Source organism: Cryptomeria japonica, chromosome 4 (assembly GCF_030272615.1).
Source record: "Cryptomeria japonica chromosome 4, Sugi_1.0, whole genome shotgun sequence".
Lineage (NCBI taxonomy): Eukaryota > Viridiplantae > Streptophyta > Pinopsida > Cupressales > Cupressaceae > Cryptomeria > Cryptomeria japonica.
In genome coordinates, this window is record NC_081408.1 from 24,684,941 (window position 1) to 24,710,472 (window position 25,532).

A 25,532-nucleotide genomic window follows, 5' to 3' on the forward strand; every position below is an offset into this window, starting at 1 on the left:
TCTCATTATTACAAATGAAAATCATTTCATAATAAATATAATTTCATATATATGTGTGTGTTTTTTAAAATAGCAAAAACTAATCATTGCACAATACTTGTATATAGGATCCAACGATAAATCTTTCTAGACATTATACTTACACGTCCGTATTCTCTCAACAGTGACATGCCCTCCCAAGGCCCACACCCCCAAAAAATTGCCACATGTGACCGTCAAATTTAGAACACATAATCGCAACTTCCAAGTAACCATTTAGGAGAAAAAGGCAGATTCCGCGTTATCCCCCCATGGGGATGTCTATGAGGTGTCGTTCTGATAATGTTTGGGCGTACTGCCGGACTGATGACGTTGCCAACGAAGGCAACCGCCTATAGCCAGTCATCTTCTTTACCGTTCTCAAGGTGCCAGCCCAACAAAAACCGGGCCCTTGTTCTCTGGGAAAATCATTCTCATTTTTTCAGAAAAAGTTCTGGAAGCTGCTAGAAGATACGAATTCAGGAACTTTCGGGGACACTGCAATTTTTGCAAGGTACCTATGTGACATTAATTAGTTCGTTTAGTTTTCCTCACATTTGCAGAGTAAACTAAATTTTGTAGTTCTGTCCTATTCTTTTTCGGATGAAATTTTACTAGTTTTTAGCATTTGAGATCTCGGTTCGAATCTCTTCTATTAAAAGCTTATTTAGAGGTCTTCTAGGACGAGCCCGTTATGATGTCTTTTCTTATTTTTTGGTCGATTTGAAGGCGGTTAAGTAATTATTAATAGCTTTTAGCTGCTCTGATTTCATGTTTCAAATCTCGTTTTGCAGCTGTCTGAAAAGGCAAATTCCACGACAAAAATCATAGTTCGATTTTTCCTTGAAAGTTTACTTTCTGTGTTCTGTTTTTCTGATAATTTACTGAGATAAGGAGCCGTCCCTGCTCTAGATTCAATTAAAAACTTTCATAAACGCTTTGATTGTTTTATGTAAAAGGAAGATTAATGGAAACTCAAGCATCGGGAGCCATCAGGAAACTAATCCCAATTGAAAATATAAGGCTTCTGGATTGTCAATAACGAGGAGATCCTTTAAATGCCCCGTGTCTCAGTTGGAATTACAAGTTCTTCTGGTAAAATTAGCTCTTAGGGCTAATTTTCTTGCCATCGATTTACATTTTTCTTATTTAGTACCTAGAGAATTAGTTTGTGAAACAGCTTCCGGAACATATTTGAAGATGTGTTCGCAATTGTCCAGGAAGTTGTTTCTCAGTCTTATGATTGAATAAGTTTGAGGTCTTAAAAAAATGTTTGTATTGATTTAAATTTTAATTATTACAGTTCTTACTTAACCACCTCATCAGATGCTAGTAATAGTCTTGTATAGCTTATTGCACCACAACCTAGCATATGCCTGTTGCAGTTATAGTTTGGGTCATGCCACTGCCCCCATAACCATTATACTACAACCCGCGGGACTATAATTAGTTAAAGTTTCATCTTAATTCTAATTTCATAAGAAAATATGGTTTGCACTTTAGATTTAAATTTAAACTGCACTTCCCCGCCGCAGCCGCCAACCCCCTTTTGCCTTATAAGTATTTTTATTTATTGCTATATGATTCTAGGATCTTTAGTTCTCATTCGTTTTTGGCCCCAAGTTTGTTTTTATTTGTATGTGCTGTTTTTCTATATAGTTAAACAGTATCCAATGTTGGAGTAGAGAGAGCAAGGGAAAGGATTTTTTGTACCATAAAAGTTCCAAGGCAATGACGTTTTTTGCTCGCTAATATTAAATTTAATTCTTTGTTTGGCTTGTCAAAATTTGGTGAGGTTACTCCAAACCTCACCATATGTTGGTAGGAGTTATATTGGCTGAATCATGTTCCTACTTCCCCATTACTATTACACCGCAATCCCTTGGACTAAATTTAGTTAATAATCATCCCATCTCTTTTGAAATATTCTTTATACTAGTGCTTCTATGATTCTAGGACCTCTCATTCTTAAATTGTTTTTGTCAATATGTCCTCTAGATATTGTGTTGGGTTTTGATCTTGGCCGCCAAGCATGGCAGAAATGCAAAGATATAATAGGAGAAATATCCTATGATCTATCAAATTGCAGGTACTAAAACCTGGAGAAATATGCTGTTACTCTTGACAGAAATAAAGTAATCTGTCGAAAAATCTGACACGGCAACATCAGCCAAGAATGCTGTAGCAGCATTTCTATGGTGCTTCAGCGAAGGCTTTCTCAAGAGAATTGTCTCGTAGAATTTTTATAATCTTTGAGAACAAACTTAAACCTCCTGATTTTTATGAGAAATATCATTTGAATTTTGAACTTCTTGTTTTTCCCACTGAAATCTTCACTCGTTCAAACGGTTTTCTTTTACAAATTTGAACTTGTAATGAATCTAGAGTCTAAACTTGAAAACCTGGCTTTCCTGCCAACCATGGTATGAAATTGAATTTTGACTGGCAATCCTCTTTCAGTGGTTGCTTTGTTTTTGAATTTCAATTAGTTTTTTTTTTATTTCGAAGGGTATCCCCGCGAGCGGTGAGGCGAGATTAGTCCCTACGGCCACGGGATAACCAGCACCGCCCCCAAGTGTCCGTGACGGGGTAATTTCAGGTCAGAGAATCGAACCCAAGACCTCAGGCATGAACACCCAAGACTTGACCAACTCTACTAACCCGTGGGGGCAAAAATTTCAATTAGTTTTATTTGGAAACAAAGAAGTAAATTATTTGGGGTTCATGTCATAATCAAGGAAGTTATATTTTAGGATTTATAATTTTATGCCATAAGCAAGGAAGTTGTATTTTTGCAGTTTATGCCATTTAGTTGGGTTTCTCTGTGTGTGCTGAGTTGAAAACATTGTTTCTGAATTACAGATTGGACCAGTTCATTTGCTACTTAATTCAGTATTTTTTGAAGAACTCTCGTATCATCATGAAGTAATGCATACTACTATTTTATTAGTTTGTCAGTTCATTGTGTTGACGTGTCTGAAATCGCATTGCTGCAAACTCCATACGGCCAACGCAGAATAGAATAGCCGACTGATTATCCTACTCTCTCTTGAGATAAGGAAGTCTCTAATGCTGTTTTTCTAAGTTTGATCAAAGGAGACTACCTCAAGGTTTCTTTTGTCAGGTCTTGACTGCGGGATCTCTCAGTGGCTTGATGTGTTTATGCTGGAAACACAAGGGGGCTTACGTTTGATTGGTAATTTCATATGCGAATTCCCAGGGACCTCTTTTGGTTTTCTTTCAGGTGATGTTGATTTATTTGAAGCTGACTTAGCAAGACTGGATTTCTAAAAAAAGGATAAAATTGGGAGGAAAGAAAGGAAGGGTAGCGAGAGAGAACAGTAAATATTAACTAGGACAACAGATTTACCCAAGCAGACAGACACCTCCAGGAAACCAGGTTAAGCATCATCAGTCATTCAGACACAATGTTTGCATAAACTTAGTGCAATCTTCAAAGGAGAAACCAGATTTTCATATTACCAAATACAATATTAGAACTTCTATATTCATGATACGTGTACTTTTGATAATCGAACTGAATCATAAAATAGCCCAGATTAACCATGCAGAAAGGAAAAAAAGCAATCAGCTATCCTCTAATGGTATGGACTGTGGAGATTCTATCAGATGCTTGGTAAGAACTGCTGTATAAAATGAACAGACATAATTAAAAGCTTTCTAATTTAAATGAAGAAGGAGACCATGCACTCACAAGGAAATTTGAAGGTAATTTCAATCCATTGTATTAATTCCTGCAAAATTTCTTCAGAGCTTTCGCAACAATTCAAGAACTTCCTTCTGAATGAGGGAAAACCAGTCCCCTTAAATAGGTTTCCAAAAATGGATGAATGGCCAAGATCTAATCTAAACAAGTGGCCCAGATTCATCCTTACAAAAAGAGGGACCCACACTCATAAATAGGGAGATAAATATCTACAATTACTCAAAAGGAGCAATAACTACCAAAGGATAATTACAACTTTGAAATAATCCAAAAAGGGGAGGTGCACAAAAAACTTTACAATATGTTGACCAAAAGTCAACTGTCACCCTTTTGGGACAAAAGTGCACTTTTTAAGACTTGGGGGGAAGAAAGCATTTTTGAGAAACTGCTTTCTCTATTCTGGTTTCACATTCCTTTTGCAGAAACTGGTCTTCGCCATGCAGGTATTCTCGCCATAAATCACGACCTGCTGCTCGTTCTTCGCGGACATATTCCTGAAACTTGATGCATAATTGGAAGAGGGGATTAAAAGGGGGCATGGGAGGGTGGCGAATTTTGTATTGCATGCCTTCGAGATACTGGTCCACGTGCCTTAAACCGTCCTTCCAGCTGGAGCGATTACGCTCGAAGCATAATATGTCTGAATGGAACTGACCAGCAAAACTTAAGTCTTCAATGGAATAAGAAGCCTTATCTGCTCCCAATCTTCCCTCCCAATCCGGCCGGATTACACTGTCGGACAGGTCATTTATCCACCCTGAAACCATTGATCGGAGGATGGTCTTGCCTAGTTCTTGCATGTTCCCCAGAATCGCCTCACACGCGTCATTTTCTTTGTCAATAATTTCCTGGGCATCGTTCTTCATGGTGACGGTCCAATACCATTCCTTGAGAACACTGATGCTATGGGGACTCAAGATGTCAGGCAGTGTGGGAATTTGTGTATGTGTCCAGAAAAGAGCTCTTAGGAGGGGAAGGGTAGAGGCCGCTACTTCATGCATGTGAAGGGATTCTCTCTTTACTTCCAACAACCTGACGAGAGTGAGCTCTCGATGGAGAGCCATTTCCTTTACTTCTTTGAGGATCTGTTCTCCCCTTTTCTTGATGTCTTGCACCCATTCCTTAACGGCCTTTGCGGTATCCCGGATTCCTTCAAATTCAGTTGTGGTCCTCTGCGCCAATGCCATTGGGGGAATATGGGATTCAGAGGGGTTGTGTAGTGGCCGTAGGAGCTTATCGATGTATCCCTCGGCTTGTTCAGCACGGGCTCGATACATGTCCTTTTCAGCCGTGATTTCCTCGAGCTGTCTGAGTATGTTTTGCACCGAGTCCTTAAATTCCTCCTTTTCTTGCTCTTTTGTAGCTCGTCCGATGGGGACAGTCGTAATGCTATAATCTGCAAGGGTTATTTGATCTGCTAGCTTGTTTACGGGCGGGGTAGCAATATGAAGAGTGCGGTTCCTTTGCCCATCCTTGGTTATCTTAGAGTATGTTCTCGGTTTCTTCTTCCCTTTTACTTTTGTTTGATCCATTCGTGAGAAGATGTCTTCAAGGTCGATGGGCGCCTTGGTGGCGGCCCTACGCTGAGCTCTGGCGATCAGCCACTCTTGAGGCACCGTCTGGGTTGAGGATAGGGTTAAGTTAGCACCTTGTGCTCCCATACTTTCAACTGGCTGATCACAAATTAACAGCTGTCCCGCCATCGGAGGGGTGGAAGAAGGAGGAAGCTCTTTGTTTGCATCTGAGTTCTCCCCTATCTCACTGAATAATTGTCTGATATCTTCCTGTGATGGTGGCTCCTTGGTTCCCTCGAGCTCATGGATCTCGTCTGTTCTTTGTTCCCCTTCGACAGTTGAGTCGTCCTTGGCTGCATGGAGGAGTAGTAATTCATGGCGGCTCTGCTGGGTAGGTTCATGCACTTCGATCCCCTGGGTGGATGGGATTTCTCCTTCCTCTATCTGGTCACCCGGCTTGGTCGAATTGGGGCCCTTTTGCTCGGTGTCCGGCATATCTGGAGCAGGAGGATCATTGGCTTGGAATGCCTCTATGTCGCTCTGGGAAGGCGGAGCAGGTATGCAATCCAAATCTATGGCACCATCGGGCGAACTGGGGTCTGAAGATGAAGCGGTCTCTGGCCTTCTTATGGGAATCTTCTCCCTCCTTGTTCTCTTGGACGTCCGAGTCCCTCTGCAAGCCTTAGTTTTCTTCCTTTTCTCTGGTTTTTCAGCTGATGTCCTTTCATCTTCGGAAGACTGAGAGTCGAAATTGCCCATCAGATGGTAAGTAAACTGGACCCCTTCATGGACTAGCCTCTCGATCTGGTGTTGTAACCATTGATCTGTGTATCTTGCCGGGGCTGCCATGACTGCTTCGAAATCCGTGATTGGGTCTCGAGACCAATCGACGCCTGGCAAGAGATGCCTCACTGCTTCGAATTCCCGGACTTGGAGACAATTCCCCGAGTCTGTGAGCTGATCCGGGACCCGACGGTACTCAAAGAGTCGCATTTGCTGCACACTCAATCTAGAATATTCCCGTCGCCTGACTTCGTAGTCATCGGAGCAATTTTTCCAGTAATCTTCAATTGACTCCTTTGCTCTGTAGCGCCTACCGTAAGCTCTCTTTGCCAAATTGTCATGATCAAAACATTTTCTTGGGAAATGTTCCTGTAGGCCATAAGAGGCTAGCTCTGCAAGGGACTCTTCTGCTAGGGTGGGAGTTCTCAATTGGACATCATGGTTGCCTATGATCATTGGAAATGCGAATCCAGCCTGCTTGCTTTCTCGTAATAATATGCCGGCAGGGCGTGATTGCCTTGCCACTTCCATGAGGACTACTTTATCGGTTGGGTACCGCGGAAGTCGAAGGGGGGCACCTTCGAAGCCAGCAATTCGGATGTAGGAGAATCTTGGGAACTGAATAAACCAGGCCCCATACCTCTGCACTAAAATGGTAGCTTGCTCCGAGAGCCTTATGTGTAACCCTCCCTGCATTAGCCTGACTAGGCGCATTGTGAAGGCGTCGTTGACACGTTCGTACTGTCCAACTGCGTAAGCCGGGCTGCTCTTTTCCCTTTGAGCTATATCCTGGTAGTGCAGCTGCGGGTAGCAATCATAAACCTTTACCTGACCAGGCCCATTCCCGATCTCACCTTTCATTATTAATCCTGGCAGTGGCTGGTTCTTTGCGAACATATAGACCAAATAGGAGGTCATGGTGAAATACTTCTTTGTCTCAAGCTCAATCAGCTGAGCATGGATGTTATCACTTATGATCTGAGCCCAGTCAAACTTAGACTTTCCGGCAAAGACCTGTTCTGTAAAATAGAACATCCATTCTTCAAAGTAGTTGGACTTAGGGAGTCCCATGACTCGGCTAAGTAAGGTGACCATATCGCCATGTTCATTATGAAAGTCACTTCTGGGGGTCTTTTTCACAATCCTGGTGCTTGAAGGCCTTTTTTCTTTGAACCATTCTTCGTTAATTAGTGCCCTGCATCGAGCTGGGTTCATATCATACGCCCCCTGTGCCTCGTCCATTGTTGTAGCTATGGGATTATTTGGAAAGGGGATATCAAATGCATCGCCGATAGCCTCAGGGGAGAAGTCGGCAATAGTGATATCTTCCAGAAGCACTAATCTGGACTTTGGCTCGTAATGCCGAGCAGCTTCCACTACTAATTCATAGTTCTGGATTGCTGGAGGAAAACCTGCTGCTTGGGCGATGCCACTTTCCAGCATTTGCCTAGGCCTGCCATATGCATTGGGTGAGAAGACCCGATCCCTGAAATCCTGAATATCAATGTGGCCAAGGTCGGTGTCACCAATGTTGTCCCAGATACTCTGGACCTTTGACTCTCTTAACCCTCCCCTCTGATACTGATACTTCATTCTTTCAACTTTCCGTGGGATGTCTGATTTGGATGCTCGTGAGGTTTCTGCTGCAGCGGGTGTTTTTGATGATTCTGCCGCTGATTTAGGCATTTATCCTGCACAGCCAGACACGGATTACAAGGTGACTCGAGAATGACGATGCGGGTTAGATAATAACAGAAGTGTTTCAACAGACCGAGATTAGTTTAAATATCACTCTGGGCTAACAATCTGATTAACTTCTACAACATCATATTCCTGAAGATTCATGACTAAGCATTCTTACTCTCGAATTTTTTTTTTTGATTAATTTTAACAAAGGCAAAACATGAGAATTTTGAAAAGAGATGCAGTTTCCGGTCAAACCTCGGGTATGAATCCTAAATTTTGGATGTTCGAATGACGGAGATGCAGACTCTAAGCATTTCAAATTTTGCGTATTTTGCCTATTTGATTCACACATTTTAAATGACCGTACGCGATAAGGCGTACTTACCTGATTGGAGCGAATGATGGGTGATTACCCGACCTTGTCGTGCGGGGCGAGCGGATGACCCTGCAAAATTTGAATCCCAACGGTTATCCTTCCTGTTTAAATTTTCGCAGTTTGGAAGATGAAAGAGGATTTATTAATTTCACATGGTTCTGTGTCTAACAACCTGAATTTTAAATGGTTGATGGGAGGATGATGCGGTGTCTTACCTCCTTGCTTTCGGATTTAAGAGTTCCTTTCGAATTTCGAATTGGAGGTTTTCGAATCTAACCTTCGCGGGTGTGCTCGCCCTGGCCTCCGCGTTACAAACTGTGCCTTTTGCGTTAAAGTTTCGCTTGCTTTTGGACTTCGCTTTCTGCATTAAAGCTTGGAGCTTAAGTCGGGAGAGATGATCGCATTGGCTTTTAACTTTGCCTTCGTTTTGTGTTCGGACCTAAGGTTCGAAAATGATTGTGTCGCCTTCAGCTTCCATCCCCGCCGAGGTTCGGACCTGGGGTCCGAAATGCGATCTCACAGGGTTAATTTCCTCGCCTTTGCCAGCGCTCGAGGCTTAGGGTCTGGAGACGATAATCGCACTATGTTTTGCTTTTAAACGTTCATCTTGGAATTTCGGACGCTTAGGGTCCGAAAACGTTGTTTGCACTATGTTTTTACTTAACTTCGCCTTGTTGGAGCTCGGACGCGGGGGTCCGAAATGGATGCTGCGCTATGTTTTTAAAACTTTATTTGCCTTTGTTGAAGTTCGGACGCGGGGGTCCGAAATGCGCGTTGTTCGCACTATGTTTTAAAACTTAACTTCGCCTTGGTTTAAGGTCGGACGCGGGGGTCCGAAATGCGCGTTTTGTTATGTTTAAAAAAAAACCCAACTTTGCCTTGGTTTAAGTTCGGACGCGGGGGTCCGAAATGCGCGTTTTGTTATGTTTAAAAAAAAACCCAACTTTGCCTTGGTTTAAGTTCGGACGCGGGGGTCCGAAATGCGCGTTTTGTTATGTTTAAAAAACCCAACTTTGCCTTTTTCGGAGCTTAGGGTCCGAAGCGCGTGTTTAATATGGTTGCTTTTAAAGCCTTGCTTCGCCCTTTTTATTCGGAGCTTGGGGTCCGAAGTATGCGTTTTGTTGTGCGTTTTTGCTTTTTAAAACTTACTTCGCCCTTTTCAGAGCTTAGGGTCCGAAGTATGTATGGTGTGCGTTTTTGCTTTTTAAAACTTATTTCGCCCTTTTCAGAGCTTAGGGTCCGAAAACGGTGTTTATGTAGCTTTTTTAAAAAAACTTTAACTTTGTCATTTAGGGTCCGAAATGCGATGTTTGCACAATGTTTTAAAACTTCACTTTGTTGAAGTTCGGACCTAAGGTCCGAAATGGATGCGCAGCGTTACGTTTTAACTTGATTTTGGATATTTCGGACCTGGGGTCCGAAAATGGATGCGCAGCGTTACGTTTTAACTTGATTTTGGACATTTCGGACCTGGGGTCCGAAAATGGAATTCCACCTTACGCTTTTAAATTTTGAATTTTCACTTTCGGACACTTAAATCCAAAAAGAGGAGCGCATAACGTTTTTTTACCTTAACTTGACTTTCGCCAAGTTCGGACCTGGGGTCCGAAAAGGAGATGCATTATGTTAAGTTTTGAAATTTTGGAACAAACTCTCGGTATTTACGCCCGAAAGCCAGATCAGTCAAAAGGGCTCATTGGTTCACTACTCCAACGTTGATCAGCTTACGGACTGATCACGAACTCGCTCGAGGAGATACGAGAAACTCTGATTCAATTCTCGGGATGACGATCAAAAAACTCAAAACTGGAAAGGGGGACCCTGTCGGTGACAGGGGGCGTGTGCAACGCACAACACATTGTCACATACTTATATCATAAATATGGATATGTTATTGCAGTTCGTGGTCATTTGTTAGATATACACAATGCGTTATGATGCTATAGCCTCCTATTCAAAATTTACAGTCATAAACTATCAAATTCAATCTCAGATGGCAGGACCAGCACTATATTATGGACAATGTAGCACTATGTTATTGGCAATGTTAAGGATTGCCTATGAGGTTTTTCCTTGGATTCCAATTATTCTCTTCATGAAGTAGATCCCCTTGAGACTAATTTCAGGAGATCAAGGTTCATTCCGGTGGAGGTGACTCGAAGGAAGACTTACCCTAAAAGTGGAGATGCTTGTTTGTTTGATTCTGTCCTTGTGTTTCTTAGCTTGAGGGAGTTGCTACAATTGTGTCAATATTTTAATTTGTCATTTGCAGGGCAACACAAAAAGGAGCAGTGTGTGAGATTAAACTTCTCTTCCAATTTGGAGGGGGAGCTCGCTGAGATCTAAACTAACCTGAATGTAAGCTAAATCGATCGTAGACACCAAATTATAGATAAAATATAGAGATATTCACAATATAGAATATTATTTGAGGGGGTTTTGCATAAAATAGTTGATGAGTGGCTATGTTGGTGTTGGTGTAAATAACAAATTATCATTTCATGGTATCAAAGCATAGGTTCTTTTTTGGCAATTTTTTTTTAGTAAAAATTTCATCATTCAATTATCTAGAAATTTCTAGAAGTTTTTTAAAATGATTTTTTATGAAAAATCGTGGTCTTCTATTGTCGTTTTTGACATTTTTAAAATCTTTTGATTTAAAAAACAAAATCATGAAGGATTTTTTGCATGATTTTTCCTAAAATTCTTGGCGGGTTTTTTAATGATTTTTAAAAAAAAAATCTCGATATTTTTTTGAAAATCATGGGGTTTTACTGTTTTATCAATGAATCAAAGGTTTTTTTACCATTTTTCCATGAAACGAAGGTTTTTTTACCGTTTTTCCACAAAACAAAGGTTTTTGCTCATTTTTCTCAAAATGTGTGTGATTTCAGCATCTCATTGAGGGTTTGGGTATTTTTCCACAAAATTGTGGTTTCTTGCTGCTTGTTTTGGGTCGCACCAGTATTCTTTTGCAAAAGTTTTGACAATTTTTTTACAAAATTGTGGATGTTGCTGCTTTTGACAATTTTTTGCAAAATTGTGGTTTTTGAGAAGCTGATCTTGGTTTCCATGCCTTTCGATAGCAGGAGGGATGGCTTTGTTACCCAACACCATGTTCGAAGGTACTTAGAGGTTCAATAGAGGTACACTTGGTCATGTACAAGAGTTCTGCAGAAAGCGGTTGGTTGGTTGGTTGATCATAAATCCAACCAGGGAGGGTCTCACTAGCAGGCTCATGTCACATAACATTTTGAAGAGGAGTCAGTTTTCTATGCATTTGTGGCCAAATGATTTGCAAATTATGTCAAAGTCTTCTATAGGGTAGTCAATAGTAGAATGACCATTAAGGGAGGGTGTTAGCTTATAATGGTCATTTAAGTCATTTAAATAGTTTAGTTAGTAACTTTCTATTTTGTATGTCAGCGAGTCTGTTTTAGTAACTTCCGGTTATGTCTTTTGTCTTCTAGTTAGTTTTAGGAAGTTTCCTTTTTGTCTTTTGTTTTCGTGTCTTTTACAAAAACATCGCCTATACTCTCTATTTAAGGAGTTTTCATCTCCTTTGTAAATAATGAATTATCATTTCAAGTAAGTGGTTCTTTTGGTTCTATTTTATCTTATGATTTGTTAGTGAACTGGTCCAATTATTGCCAACATTTGAAGAATGTCCTACCTTTGATTAGAGAGCTTGAGTTATTTAACGAGCTAGGATGAGAAGGTACACTCTTGATATCTTACAAAACAAAAATTATTTCTTTTATGGGGTTGGATGTTGTGTTTCAATAGCTATGTTCAAGAGATGAGACCCTACAAATGTAGAGATCAGGCTGCTTGTAATGGCCCCTTTCCACACATAAGAAAATGATTAGCCCTTAGCTTCTTTCCCATATTTTTGTGTAAGCTAATTGGCATAAAAAAATGGAAAGGAAAACTAAATAATAAAAGTGAGTTGTCAAAAGTAATATTTCTTATATTTTAAATTGACAACTTATTTAATTATTTAAAAAGAGAAAAATGACTATGAGTTGTGCAAAAAGGAGGTGTTAGGCTCAAAGGAAAAAGGTGGTCATTTTGCACTTTTTAAAATGATTTTTAAATATTAAAGTGAATATGGAGCCAAAAAGGAAAATTAATATTTTATTCATTAGGGAAAGATAGAAAAGGAGGTGTAGAGGAAAGGGTTACCATTTTTCATACCTTATTTTTTTCTGAGGAGTTTGAGAATTTCTTATTTTTTGAGGATGAGAACCTTCCTAGCTAGAGTTGGTGATTTCATCTTGAACTCATAGTTGTGCTGCAAGTGAAGCTCTCAAGTTAATTATTTAAGATGGACGTTTTTATATTTTTTGACATGCTAAAGAGTTTGATGTTGCTGTGTTGATTTTCAATAGATTTTGGAGTGTTTGTGATGAGTTTTGGGAGTGTTGTATAGGTCACACTAGCTCCTCTATGCAAGTTCTACACCCTCATTCTCCTGGCAAGATGTCAACAGTAGACTTTGAATGATGATTGAACTTTGTTATTAGCATTGTTGGAGGCCATACACTATATCCATGCTAATGTACTAGTCTCGAGGTGAAATGTAGACATTTCCATGAGGTTGTACCATTCCTAGGCCGTACCATTCTGAGTAGGGGCATGTGAGCTTGGGAAGTGAAATGCCTTACTTTTGGAGTCCCTCCTTTCTTGTTTGGAAGTGAAACCAAGAGCACCAACCAGCTAGGGTCGATGTTTCATTGTCGAAACCAACAACCTAGAAGAGGGATTTCAGCCTCAACCAACAAAAGAACTCTCTGAGCTCATTCCAATAGTATAACAATAAGTTGCCAATTCATCTATATGAAAATGAGAGTTCAAACTCAAATATATAATATGAGGAAAAGTTAGGGCAACCTTCATTTGATTTTGAATACAATTTCCTCCAATTCCACTTTTCAAAGCAAGATGAAATGAACCCTAAAAGGTTCGACCCATTTCTTGAGCTCACTTTATAACATTTTAAAAAACAATTTATCTCCAACTTATGTTTTAGAGTCACTTTAGGAGGTAATAACATTACTCTTTTATTTTTCTAAGTCTCCTTCATCGTGGCGTCACTTTTAGAGACCCAACTTGTCTTTAAAAAACAACTTAAAAGTTGTCACTTTTCTAGGTGCCAAACAAGGGGAACACTTTATGAACTCATCACCCTCACTTAAGTTATAAAGTAACTTTATAAAAGAACTTAAGTGACATAAATGAACTATCACCTAAAAACCTTAGAAATCACTAAGGCACAAAACTGGGAAGCATTGTACTAAACTGAGAGAAGATAGAAGCCAAGACCAAGTGCTAAAAATAACACTTAATGAAAATAGCCATATGTTAAAAATAGAAATTTTGTTGGAATGCACTGAAAATTGTTAAGCACACATATATACTGAGAGGGGTTGGTGAATCAATATATGCAAATTTCAACTTGTGTAAACATTGTCACTAGTAACCTTCTCAAGCTTACATCCAACCAAGTGCTAAAAATAACACTTAATGAAAATAGCCATATGTTAAAAATAGAAATTTTGTTGGAATGCACTGAATGTGTGCTGAGAGGGGTTGGTGAGTCAATATATGCAAATTTCAACTTGTGTAAACATTGTCACTAGTAACCTTCTCAAGCTTACATCCAACCAAGTGCTAAAAATAACACTTAATGAAAATAGCCATATGTTAAAAATAGAAATTTTGTTGGAATGCACTGAATGTGTGCTGAGAGGGGTTGGTGAGTCAATATATGCAAATTTCAACTTGTGTAAACATTGTCACTATTAATCTTCTCAAGCATACATCCAAAATATCATAGAAGCATTCTCTAATCTTTCCTTAATGATAAAGCAACTTATCAAACCACAAACACACATTAACAAATGGGAACACCAGATTTACGTGGAGATCCAAAAAGGGAAAAGGGAAAAACCACGGTGAGAATAGCTGCTTGCCCAAATCCAGCCTCAAAAAGTAGGAATATAATAAGGAATTTGCAATTATAAAGTAAGCACCAATCTACCATAGACACCAATCCCCAATTACATTTGCAAGTACCAACCTGTAGGAGACACCAATCCCCTACACCAAGATTTGAGCACCAAATTATGGACCTTCAAACTTAATGCACAACTTGCTTTTTATTTGAACAACCTTTAGAACCTCCTCATACATGCATATGATCTTCAATTGAAATTGCACAATGATTGGGATGCAACTCACATAGCATCACCTACATAAGACACATCAATCATTCCACTATTAGATAATTACATCAACAAACACCCTAGGAATGAACCTAGATCCACTATATATATGATACAATGATTATTACATTCATATGACAGCTTAGAACAAAACTAATGCATCTGCAATTTGGCCACAAGTATAAACCCAAATCAAACATCTAATACGCTAAGTCCAAAAGCCCACACGTTACTTCAGAGAAGTGACACACTATGTGTTACCCAATGTAGACTTATTTGATCCCAATGGTCATCCGCATGTTATCTCTGATGAGCATACGTAACAAACCTCTTGCACATCAATCCGGAACAACCTAGTCAGCCAACTCACATAGTGAACACTATCATTACTAACTTTTTGTTTGATGAATCTCAACCCTTGAAACTCTAGAATTTGATACATGTGTAGACATACTCCTTCCAAATCATAGGTCATAACTCTCAAGTATGGTAGAATGCAAAACAAAACAAATTGCTAGTGTAACACATTGTCTGAGAAACAAACCTCGGTAACATATTGCAGATCATTCCAGATCACCTTAGACAAGTGTAATGGATGCAAGATGATATTACAAACATACTTCAATTGATCTTACCAACATAGCTTGTCATTGTGCTTCTGAAACTCAAATACTGAAACTGACAATTGTAATTATGATAGTTGTGGGTATATAAGTACATGCTGGTTCGACTCCACAATGAGCTCTTTTGATACCAACTGAATTCCTTTGACATACCTTTGACATATGTTCAACAATGTCTCCCTTTCTCATTGATGGCAAACGAAAAAATGTTGTTAGCACACCGACACAAACCAAACCTATTTGGAACTCACCCTTTGTGATACAACTGAAGCTTTTGAGCATTTGATCCACATGAAAGATATGGCATTTTGGGTTCTGTTATCACAAAAGCTCGCACCCTTGCTGAGCTATCAACTCAACAACCTTGTGAAACATGGAAACAACCCTGAAGTGTGGGACCTTGTGCGAGGGGGTTGAATCTTCGGAGAAGTCCGGCTTCCTTCTCGCTCCAGGTGCAGGTGTTGAACCAACTCAACACTTCAACTAACTCCTAAGCCTATCCTAACAATTTGCAGAGGTAAAGGGAAGAGAGAATGCTGGAAATAGAAGGAGGTGATGCACCAAGAAGAGATAGTTCTTCTCCCCACCTGAAATGGCACAAGGAATCAACTGAAAAGCCTAAGAGATGCACAAGCTTCAATTGCATGAGTGACCCAAACGCATGTGTGGAGGGTGGAATTTTCTAAGTGTTAAGAGGGGAGAAGGATTCCCACAAAGTCGTACTCAGAAAACCAGTTAACACAGCATACATGTGAAAGGAAACCACAAACATACACCTGAAATGGCACAAGGAATCAACTGAAAAGCCTAAGAGATGCACAAAGCTTCAATTGCATGAGTGACCCAAACGCATGTGTGGAGGGTGGAATTTTCTAAGTGTTAAGAGGGGAGAAGGATTCCCACAAAGTCTCACTCAGAAAACCAGTTAACACTACATACATGTGAAAGGAAACCACAAACATACACCTGAAATGGCACCAGGAATCAACTGAAAAGCCTAAGAGATGCACAAGCTTCAATTGCATGAGTGACCCAAACGCATGTGTGGAGGGTGGAATTTTCAAAGTGTTAAGAGGGGAGAAGGATTCCCACAAAGTCATACTCAGAAAACCAGTTAACACAGCATACATGTGAAAGGAAACCACAAACATACACTTATAATGAAGGCAAGAACACATACACATCATACATAAGTTGAAGGAAGGCAAGAATAGAGATTTTTCAATTAATGACAAGGCCAAAGGCCAATCTTACAGTCGCAGAAATGCAAAAGATTACAAGTCTTCAAGAGAAGAGAAGAGCATAAGAAAGCTCAAGGCAGCAGGGAGAGAACCCTTTACAATGAGGCTTAACAATCTTTATATAGAAAAATGGTTACAAGAGTGATCATGACCCCTGTATGTCAGTTTGGGAGTGTAGGGAAGTGCATGCACTTGACTTGTACATGCAAGCAACCTAGCCATACCCACAAAAGGCAATTCTGAGAAGGGTGGATTGACTGACCCTCCAAAGTCAGAGTATGCAGTCATGACACAAGTCACCAAGCATGGCACCGTACCTCTATTTTGCTCAACATTCTGATTGCGAGAGCAACCTGCCCCCCTCCCCTTCAACATTTAAAGCTTTGAGTGTCGATCACGCCATCCAGAAGTGTTGCAAGTCGGAAGTAGTTTGGAAAACTTCGGAGACCTGAGTCACCATAGTTGGGGAACTTCGGAGACCGGAGTTGAAGAACAAGGAACTTGGGAACTTGGGGGGTTCCGGAGTTCCGGGGTAGAAGAACAAGGAACTTGGGAACCTGGGGGTTCCGGAGTTCCGGGGTTGAAGAACAAGGAACTTGGGAACCTGGGGGTTTGTTGTGATCATTTCACACATCGCCCCATTAGAATGGGGACCCCCTCTTTTTGCTTTCTCTCTACTTGTTCTTCTCTCTCTTTTTAGGGTTTTGAGTGAGTGAGTGATCCTGGGCTAGGGCTAAACCTTAAGGGTTCCTTTTTGGCGTCATTCAGGCTAAGTCCAGTCAAATTTTGGAAAGTTGTTAAGTATCCTCCTGAAGAATTGAGATTGTTGAAATAAGGTAAGCCTTCCAGAGGAGTCAAATAGGTCTTAGGTTAGGTCTAATAAGGGTTTTTAGGGTAAAGTCCAATTTCGACTAAGTGTTAGCATTTTTGAAGGAGAAATTGTGTGTTCTTGCCTGGGTAAGTTTTGATCAATTTTTGGAAAGTAAGATGATGCCTGAAACAGAGAATTCGCTCCTAACCCTCTCTGAAGGTCCAGGGCGAACTTTATCCTAAGCACAATTTCTTGTTTTTTGATGGACTTGCTAACTGGTTCCTAGCCTTGAAAATGACCTAACTTTGCCTTGTGAAGTGATTTGAGACTCAAATTTTGAACAGTTTAGCCTAAAAGGGTAATTTCGCTCCTGACCCTTGCTGAGGGTCCAGGGTGAAAAAGTGGTTTAAAGCTTATTCGTCACTGACTTTTCTAAATTGTTTTGTGCAGGGTCTCCCGGAAGGATGATTGGACGTGACTTAAGGCAATTGAAGTTTTGAAGACAAGAAAAATGATAAATTTTGAGCACTAAGATCAAAATCGCTCCTGACCCTTGCTGAGGGTCTAGGGCGAAATCTTGATTTCCCTCATTTTGCAGTGGAAAGGGACCAAGTTTTGAGCATGAATGGAAAATGAATGACCTCCTCCACCCGCCTGAAAGAGTTTTAACTTGAAATGATGAAGGATCTTGTTGAAATCATCAAAATCACCTGACCCTTGCCGAGGGTCCAGGGCGAAAAATCTTATGGGGGTCATTTTTAGCCTTGTTTGGTCGATTTGAGATGTCAAAGGCATGATGAAGGATGAAATGAGCATGATAAAGTATCCAGACTTGATTGAAGATGATGAGATGAAGGAGTTTTGCCCAGGAAAGGTAAAATTGCTCCTGACCCTTGCTGAGGGTCCAGAGCAAAATTCTTTGCAAACATATTTTTTGACTTTTCTTGGGCATGAAAGCCTATTCATAGCATGATGCAAGATGACATCTTCCTTAGCAAAGAGGTTTTAAGATGAAAAGTGGAGTATTTTGGTCACAATTGCAAAAATCGCTCCTAACCCTCTCTGAAGGCCCAGAGCGAAATTCCCAAAAGCACTTTTTTCTTGCAAAGTCAAAATGATTTTTATGGTTTAATGGATGAAAGGAGGCATGTTTTACCCGTTGAATATAACTTGGACGATCAACAAAGAAGCAATCAAGCCAAAATTGGAAAATCGCTCCTGACCCTTGCTGAGGGTCCAGAGCGAATTTCCAGGATTCTCTCCTTTATTTGAAGAATTAAGGCAAAATCTTGCTTGGATAGGAAGACGACATGATGGTTTATGCCTTAGAGGCGATTTGAAGTCTAAAAGATGAAGGAATATGCCTAAAACCAAAAAGTTGCTCTTGACCCTTGGAGAGGGTCCAGGGCGAAAATCACAAAAACTACATATTCCCTTCAAAATTTTGCTAAGGCAAGGTTAGGCGAAAGAAGAAAAGACCTCCAAAAGCATGATGAATGATGATTTGCCTTTAAAGCTTGATGATCTTGGGCTAAAAATGGAAAATCGCTCCTGACCCTTGCTGAGGGTCTAGGGCGAAAATGTTGAAAACTCTCATTTTACCTTGCAACAACAAAGCAAATTTGGATGGAGTGGTTAGAGGAAGGACATTGCCTAGTGGTGAATAAAGTTTTAATGAAAAATGATGGAGAATTGAGCCCAATTTGCAAAAATCGCTCCTGACCCTTGCTGAGGGTCTAGGGCAAAAAATTTGGAAGGATATTTTCTTGCTTATTTTGGAGGCCTAAACATGATCTAGCTTGGTGAGAAAGTGTTTTGATGAGAAAATGAGGATTTGTAGTCAAAATTTGAAAAATTGCTCCTGACCCTTGCTGAGGGTCCAGGGCGAAAAACACCAAAATTGCACTTTTTCTCCCAAGTTGGATAGAGCAAAGTTTGGAAGTTAGTGAGAAAACCTATTTGAAATGTCTTGAAGAGATTTTGAACGTTGAAAAATGCTAATTTTGAGCAAAATTAGGAAAATCACTCCTAACCCTTGCTGAGGGTCCAGGGCGAAATTTCCTCTAAGGACATTATTTCCTTCAAAATTGTTGATGAATTAACATGGTAGTGCAAGGAAATGGATCTTAGAAGTGACATTGAAAGGTCAACAATCAAGCTAAGGTGGATTACAACTAAAAAATGAAAAATCGCTCCTGACCCTTGGAGAGGGTCCAGGGCGAAATTGACATTTCCACCTATTTTCCTCATACAAAATGTCAAAATTTGAAGTGCAACACCTTAACTGGATATCAATTTACCCTCTAGGAGATTTTCAAGTCAAGATGCAAAGTATTCAAGGCTAAAATTGGAAAATCGCTCCTGACCCTCAGAGAGGGTCCAGGGCGAAATTATTTGCAAGCTTCATTAAGCCTTGTTTTAAAAATTGATATTCTCCAATTTGCATTAGATCGCCAAAATTGCTAAATTTGAGGTATTTGGAAAATTAAAATTAAATTCGCATTAAATTAAAAGCATTTTGGCATTTAATAAATTAATATTAAGCCTTGAGAGAATTGAAATTTTACTTTGGAGGCATTTAAAACTAATTTTTTATTAAATTAAAATTCATTGGTGAGTGCTCAAGGCATTATTTTGCTTTTATTTTTCAAGTCGGCCCCCCTTTTTTGAGATTTTATTTATTTTTTTACCTCCTTTTTGCCAAGTCGGCCTAGGGGAAGTAAGGGGTAAGCGCTCTATATAATAGGGATGCTTTGATCAAGTTTAATCATTCATTCAATCATCCTTTTAAGTGCGAAATTGGAGAGCTAATTGGAGGTGCGAAATAGAGCTGGTTTGGAGCGAATTTCTTTCAAGTGTTGAGAGCTAAAGAAGTGGAGTTTATTCTTTTCAAGGCTAAAGGAGGCGCAATTCATCCAAGAGAGGGCTTTGATCTAAACTTTGCTTAGCGAAATCCATTTTTCTTGCATCATTTCTTAGAGTTTAATACTCAAGAGGAGGTATGGCGAAATCATCTTAACATCCTTGGTCAAGACTTGATTTTTGGACACTTTTTTTAGAAAAGTCTAAGTGATTGATGAGTTAATTAGGAAATGATAACTCTATATTTATCATGAGGTTTCCTAATTAAAATCTTAAATCTTCCTTTTGAGTCTTAATTTCTACACTTCAAGATATAATGCTTGAGAACTAATTTTGAAATGTTGTGTAGGTGTCAAGATGGCGACTCCAAAGGCAGGAGCATCTACTAGTCGCCCGACTCTCATCAAGGAAGATCAGAAGAATGACGAATTGGAGACTAGGATCTTGTCCAAATGGAGTAATATCGGAGACACCAACTTAGGAAACTTCAATGTGAAGAAGTTTCGAGGGGTCCCCTACATTGGCAAGCCATCACCTGTTGCGAAGAAGATAATTGAAAGTGGCATCATCAAGGCGACAGGTTTCCCTCTAGCAGTCAAGTGTCATGAGCTGATGATCGAGTGTACCCGCCACTATGACTCGCAATCAAGGTCGATCGTATCCAAGGAAGGGAACACCTTAGCTTAACTTTCAAAGGAAGCTATAAGTGAAGCTCTTCATCTTCCAGAACATAAAGATATGCTTTACAAAACCATAGAAGGAGCTAGATCAATGTATGAAGATGATCCCGATACTTGTCTAAATCTCATCAATAAGAATTGGTTGCTCAAAAGTTGGCCTCGCCTGAACAAGATTCCCAACACACCGCATAGGATTGACTTCCAGGAGGAGTACAGAGATTTGATAACTTTGCTCAATCGAGTTACATGGGCTCCTCAAGCCTTCTACTTCGAAAAATGGATGTTCTTCTTCATTCAAGTGATAGTCCAAGGAAAAGGAATGCTTCATTGGGCCAGAATTATTAGCAATAGTCTGGATGTGCAGTTGAGAAGACTAAGGCCTACCAAATCATTCCATATGAGCTCATATGTCATATATGCCTTGATCAGGAGTTTCGAGTATGCAGGGCTACCTCACAGAGGAGTGATCGGAAGAGGACCCGGAGAAGTGAGAGTTTGTGACTCTTATGTTCATCTGCATCATCCACCTGGGAGTGACTATAGGTTAGTCAATGATACCTTCACGATGAACATTACTAGGATATTGCAAGGTGGGATTCATAATCGACTATCTTTAGATGCACAAGAACTTGTGAAGAAGTATGGTGCATGGTTCATCTAGTTTCAAAAGTTTACATACATCAGAGTTCATGGGTGTCCTTCACCTCCCTACATGTTGCCGAGATATTCGACAGACAAGATAGTGCTACTTGAGGTGACCAGACAGTTGGCAGCTTATGCGAAGGCATCCAGACACAAGCATGGAAATGGAGTTCCCGTGCCCATCATATTGGGGAATTCAGTTGAGGTATGTCCTAATACTCAAGCCTCGGAAGATGCAGAGAAGGAATTAGCTTTATATTCATTCACATTCTTTGCCTCGAGGGAGAATTTTGATCCTCATGGTTATATGGAGGAGACAGTTGGTAAGAAGTACAGACATGAGTTTCAGGTAGAGGACTTTTGGATGAATCTCTCAAGTGATTTAGAAGTTAGAAGAAAGATGCATTCCAGGCTACCTTTAGATTTCATCAGGAAATGCAAGGTTTATAGAGTAGCTGATCAAGCCCAAGATAATGGGAAATACCTTCAGTCGTCCTATGACAAAGAAGATAAAAGAGTGAAGATAGATTGGAACGAGCCTGAGGTTTTAGACTTGAGAGCTTTGATGGCCCCTGTTTTATCATGTACTCGCAGATGGGTGGATATACAACATCAGAAGTTGAGAGAGCAGAATGTATCAATGACTTTTACTTTAGAGGCAAGGCCAGAAGAAGGAGAAGTAAGCGTAAGTGAGGACACTTCTCATCCTAGAGGCGCAAAGAGGAAAGAAAGACCTGAGAAAAGAGAATCTTCCAAGAAGAAGCAAGAGGCCAATCAAGATCGCCCATCAAGCACATCTTCTCGACATGAAAAGAAGGCAAGTCAAGCTGAAGGTCAAGAGAAGATGGTACCTGAGGTTGATGAATCTATGGAATCCATGGTGCAAAATGATAAGCCAGAGAAGGGATAGACACCTCAACATTCATCAAGTCAATCTCCCCGAATTGATGAGCTACAGGAAGATCAGGGAAATGATGATGAAGTGACATCTCCCCTCCGAGAAGATGAACCACTGCTGAAGGAAATACAAGTTAGAGAAACAAGATCTGCCATTCCGGATTGGTTAAAAGAGAGATTGACAAGAGTGATTGTGGTTGAAAAGGAAGAAGATGTATTTGATTTAGAAAGCCTCCTGGGAAATTCTCAAGAGGTAATGGAAAAGAAGACGGCCACAAAGATGTCCAAGGTGATAAGAGATGAGACAGGATCCAGGAAATTGCAAATAGCTACACTAGCAGTGGACAAGTATGAAGGTGAGATTCTTGCAGATGAGTATGACTTAGAAACATTTGAGCTTGGTCCACTCATTACTGAACAAGCAATGGAAGAAGCAACCGATTCATTTGAAGCACTTAAAGACAAACTTAAGGAAGAAATGGAGAAGAATAGGAAACTTGAGAGAGAGGTCGGTGCTTGGAGAGGCTATTTTAGTCAGCTCAATCAGCCCTTGAGACGTCAGGATCCAACAGTATCTCCTTTACAAGCACTTCCTTTCGAATCGGTTGGCGAAGCAGAAAGGGTCAAAAGCTTGGTACAACTTATGAGCTCTTGGATTGATAAATCCCACACGGTAGCTGTTGAATTTGCAACAAGAATGATGAAGACAATTCATCGAGCTATCCAGGTCCTTGAGATTATTCATAATCTAATGATAACTGTAGCTGCTTTCGCTCACACTAGAGATGTTATCATTCCTGTCCTGCAAGTAATAAGACAAACACCAAGACGGATCCTGGCACAAGAAAAGATAATGGATGGAGGAACTCATAACCTACTACAGTGGTCAGCTCTACTCCAGATGAAAGAGGTCCTTTTTGAAGACATCAACACCAAATGCAGTCAAGTTGAAGGTATCATCCATCCAATTCAAGATAAGGTGTTTGAAGTATTGTGTACCATTCTTGGCAGGCGGATCGAGATTGAGACAGATGTGGACATCCAAGAGTTGGAGGATAGAGTCAAGGTCATCTTTTGCAAAGAAGAGTGTCATCACAGATGAGCAACGAGACCTGATGTTCACTACCATGCTCCTGATTGAGAAGATCAAAGAACTTGAACTTGGATGGGAAACGGCTCTTCTCACGGCTTTTGATCAAGTCATTCACTTGGAGGAACAAATGAAGAATCTTTCTGAGATTCCTATTGCTGAGAATGAAGGAATTGTGTCCAGATTCGTTGGATATGCTAAGAAAGAGCATAGGAAAGGGAACAAAGTTCTAGAAGAAAGGTTGTTATAGGATGATGTGGCATCTTAATTCTCATTGGTCTATGTTTCCTCGACGTTTGTGCCAATTAGATATTTTGCTATGCATTTAATAATGTTCATCTAAAAGGAAACTTTTTGTAACAAACCCTAATTAGGGTTTAGGTGTCAAAATCTCAGCCATTGATCTTCTTTTGATCTGGGCCGTTCATTGTAATTGAGGATGCTATATATACCCTCACTCATTTTCATTTTGTCATTAGAGATTAGAAAGAGAGATTAGAAATTAGAAGAGCTTAGAGAGAAGAAAGTTATTGTGTAGCAAGATTGAGTAGGGAAGAGAGAATTTTGAACAATTGTTGTCTATTTGGCTTTGAGATCAATAAAATATTGAAGTTATGGTGTTTTATTGCAATGCTTGTGGCTATCTTCATGGTTGTTTATCTTCTTGAATCATTCTCAGTCGAAGTAGTATTTAAGTTTGAAGGACTAAGTGCTGTGCTTGATCTTTGGTGAGATTCATATCCAAACCACTAGCTTCTTACTGATTGTAAGGACGCCTTGTGTGGTCAACTGGAGATATTGAGATTGCTTGAACATTCAATCATTATTGAAATATTGATATGTATCTTTATGATAGTATCTATAGTCCTTGATGATTTGAAAATCACTAATCACCTTAGAAGATCGCATCAATTCCAGTAGAGTTGTAATTCCTCGGCAATACTGAAATTGGTAGAATCTTACCAAGTCTAGCCTACATTGAGTCATTCTTAGGATTAGATTAGCATTCATCCCTTGAAACCTTTATCTTTTGCTATTTTTTGAGAATCTGTTAGTATTAGGAAAATCCTGTTCCTGAAATCAAAAGAAAGTGACACGGACAAGCTTTCTCAGAAAGTGCGTAAGACCCCTTGAAGAAACAACATTTACAACGACCACTGGTGCTTATCCACACATAGAGATCCTACAACGAAGAACCTTGAAGTCATCCTGATTGATCCTTTTCGCGATATCTTCAGCATTCAGAGGCTTTAATCAAGAGAGGATAAGGTACCATTTGGGTATTTTATTCTGTGTTTGGTTGTGTACAAAATACACGTCAACAGGGTTCCGGAGTTCCGGGGTAGAAGAACAAGGAACTTGGGAACCTGGGGGTTTCGGGGTTGAAGACTAGGAACTTGGGAACCTAGGGGTTCTGGAGTTCCGAGGTTGAAGAACAAGGAACTTGGGAACTTGGGGGTTCCGGAGTTCCGGGGTAGAAGAACAAGGAACTTGGGAACCTGGGGGTTCCGGAGTTCCGGGGTTGAACAACAAGGAACTTGGGAACCTGGGGGTTTCGGGGTTGAAGAATAGGAACTTGGGAACCTGGGGGTTCCGGAGTTCCAGGGTTGAGGAAGAGAAGACTTAGGAACTTCGGAGACTTGGGTCACCGAAGTTGGCAAGGCTTAGCAACTTGGGAACTTCGGGGTTTCAGAGTTTCGGGGCAAGAGAACAAGAGACCAAGGAAGGGAACATTTCCAGAGTTTTGGGAAAGAGAGAGGAAGAGAAGGCTTGGGAAAGGAACTTCCGACAAGACAACACTTCATACTTTATGATTCCATTGTTTTCTCTTTGATCAACTGATTCAACGTTGGTCCATAGAACATATCTCTGATCGGTTCTCACTGATGAACCTAGGGCATCATAAAATGACAACAGGTTCCTTTCTCCCCCTTGACATCAATGGCAAAGGACAACAATACTCATTTGAAAGATATAGCATTTTGGATTCCTCTCATCCAGGGTATCTTTCTCCCCTTGTGTCTTTACTCATTTGAATAGCAATCCACAAGAGCACCAAGTTTGCTTGCGATAGGAAGTTAACACTTCCCCTCAATCTGTACTTCCCTCTTGATTTAAGAGGAGGGAGCAACCACTCCCAAATTCTGCCTAGAGATATTTAAAAGTCTCTTTTGGAAGAGGTTTTGTGAGAATGCAACTTATTCTTTTGTCTCAACATATTCTAGCTTCACCTCTTTATTTGCCACCTCTCTCGGAAAATGATACTTAATTGCAATATGTTTTGTCCTTGAATGCATCACTGAATTCTTTGGAATATTTATGGCACTTGTATTGTCATTAAGAATGGAAATGGGT

General features: G+C 40.2%; 1 protein-coding gene across 2 annotated transcripts in view; it reads left to right on the top strand.

Annotated features, from left to right (window-relative positions):
• Nucleotides 1-348: 348 nt before the first annotated feature.
• The window catches only part of LOC131030844 (uncharacterized), a 143,819-nt gene continuing 118,635 nt past the window's right edge, over nucleotides 349-25,532 (top strand). The window contains exons 1-2 of one of the 2 annotated variants that reach the window (XM_057961773.2): nucleotides 349-532; nucleotides 2,527-2,617. The gene's annotated coding sequence lies outside the window, so the exon portion shown is untranslated. The remainder of the gene's footprint in view (nucleotides 533-2,526; nucleotides 2,618-25,532) is intronic. The other variant, XM_057961772.2, reaches the window with a different exon arrangement.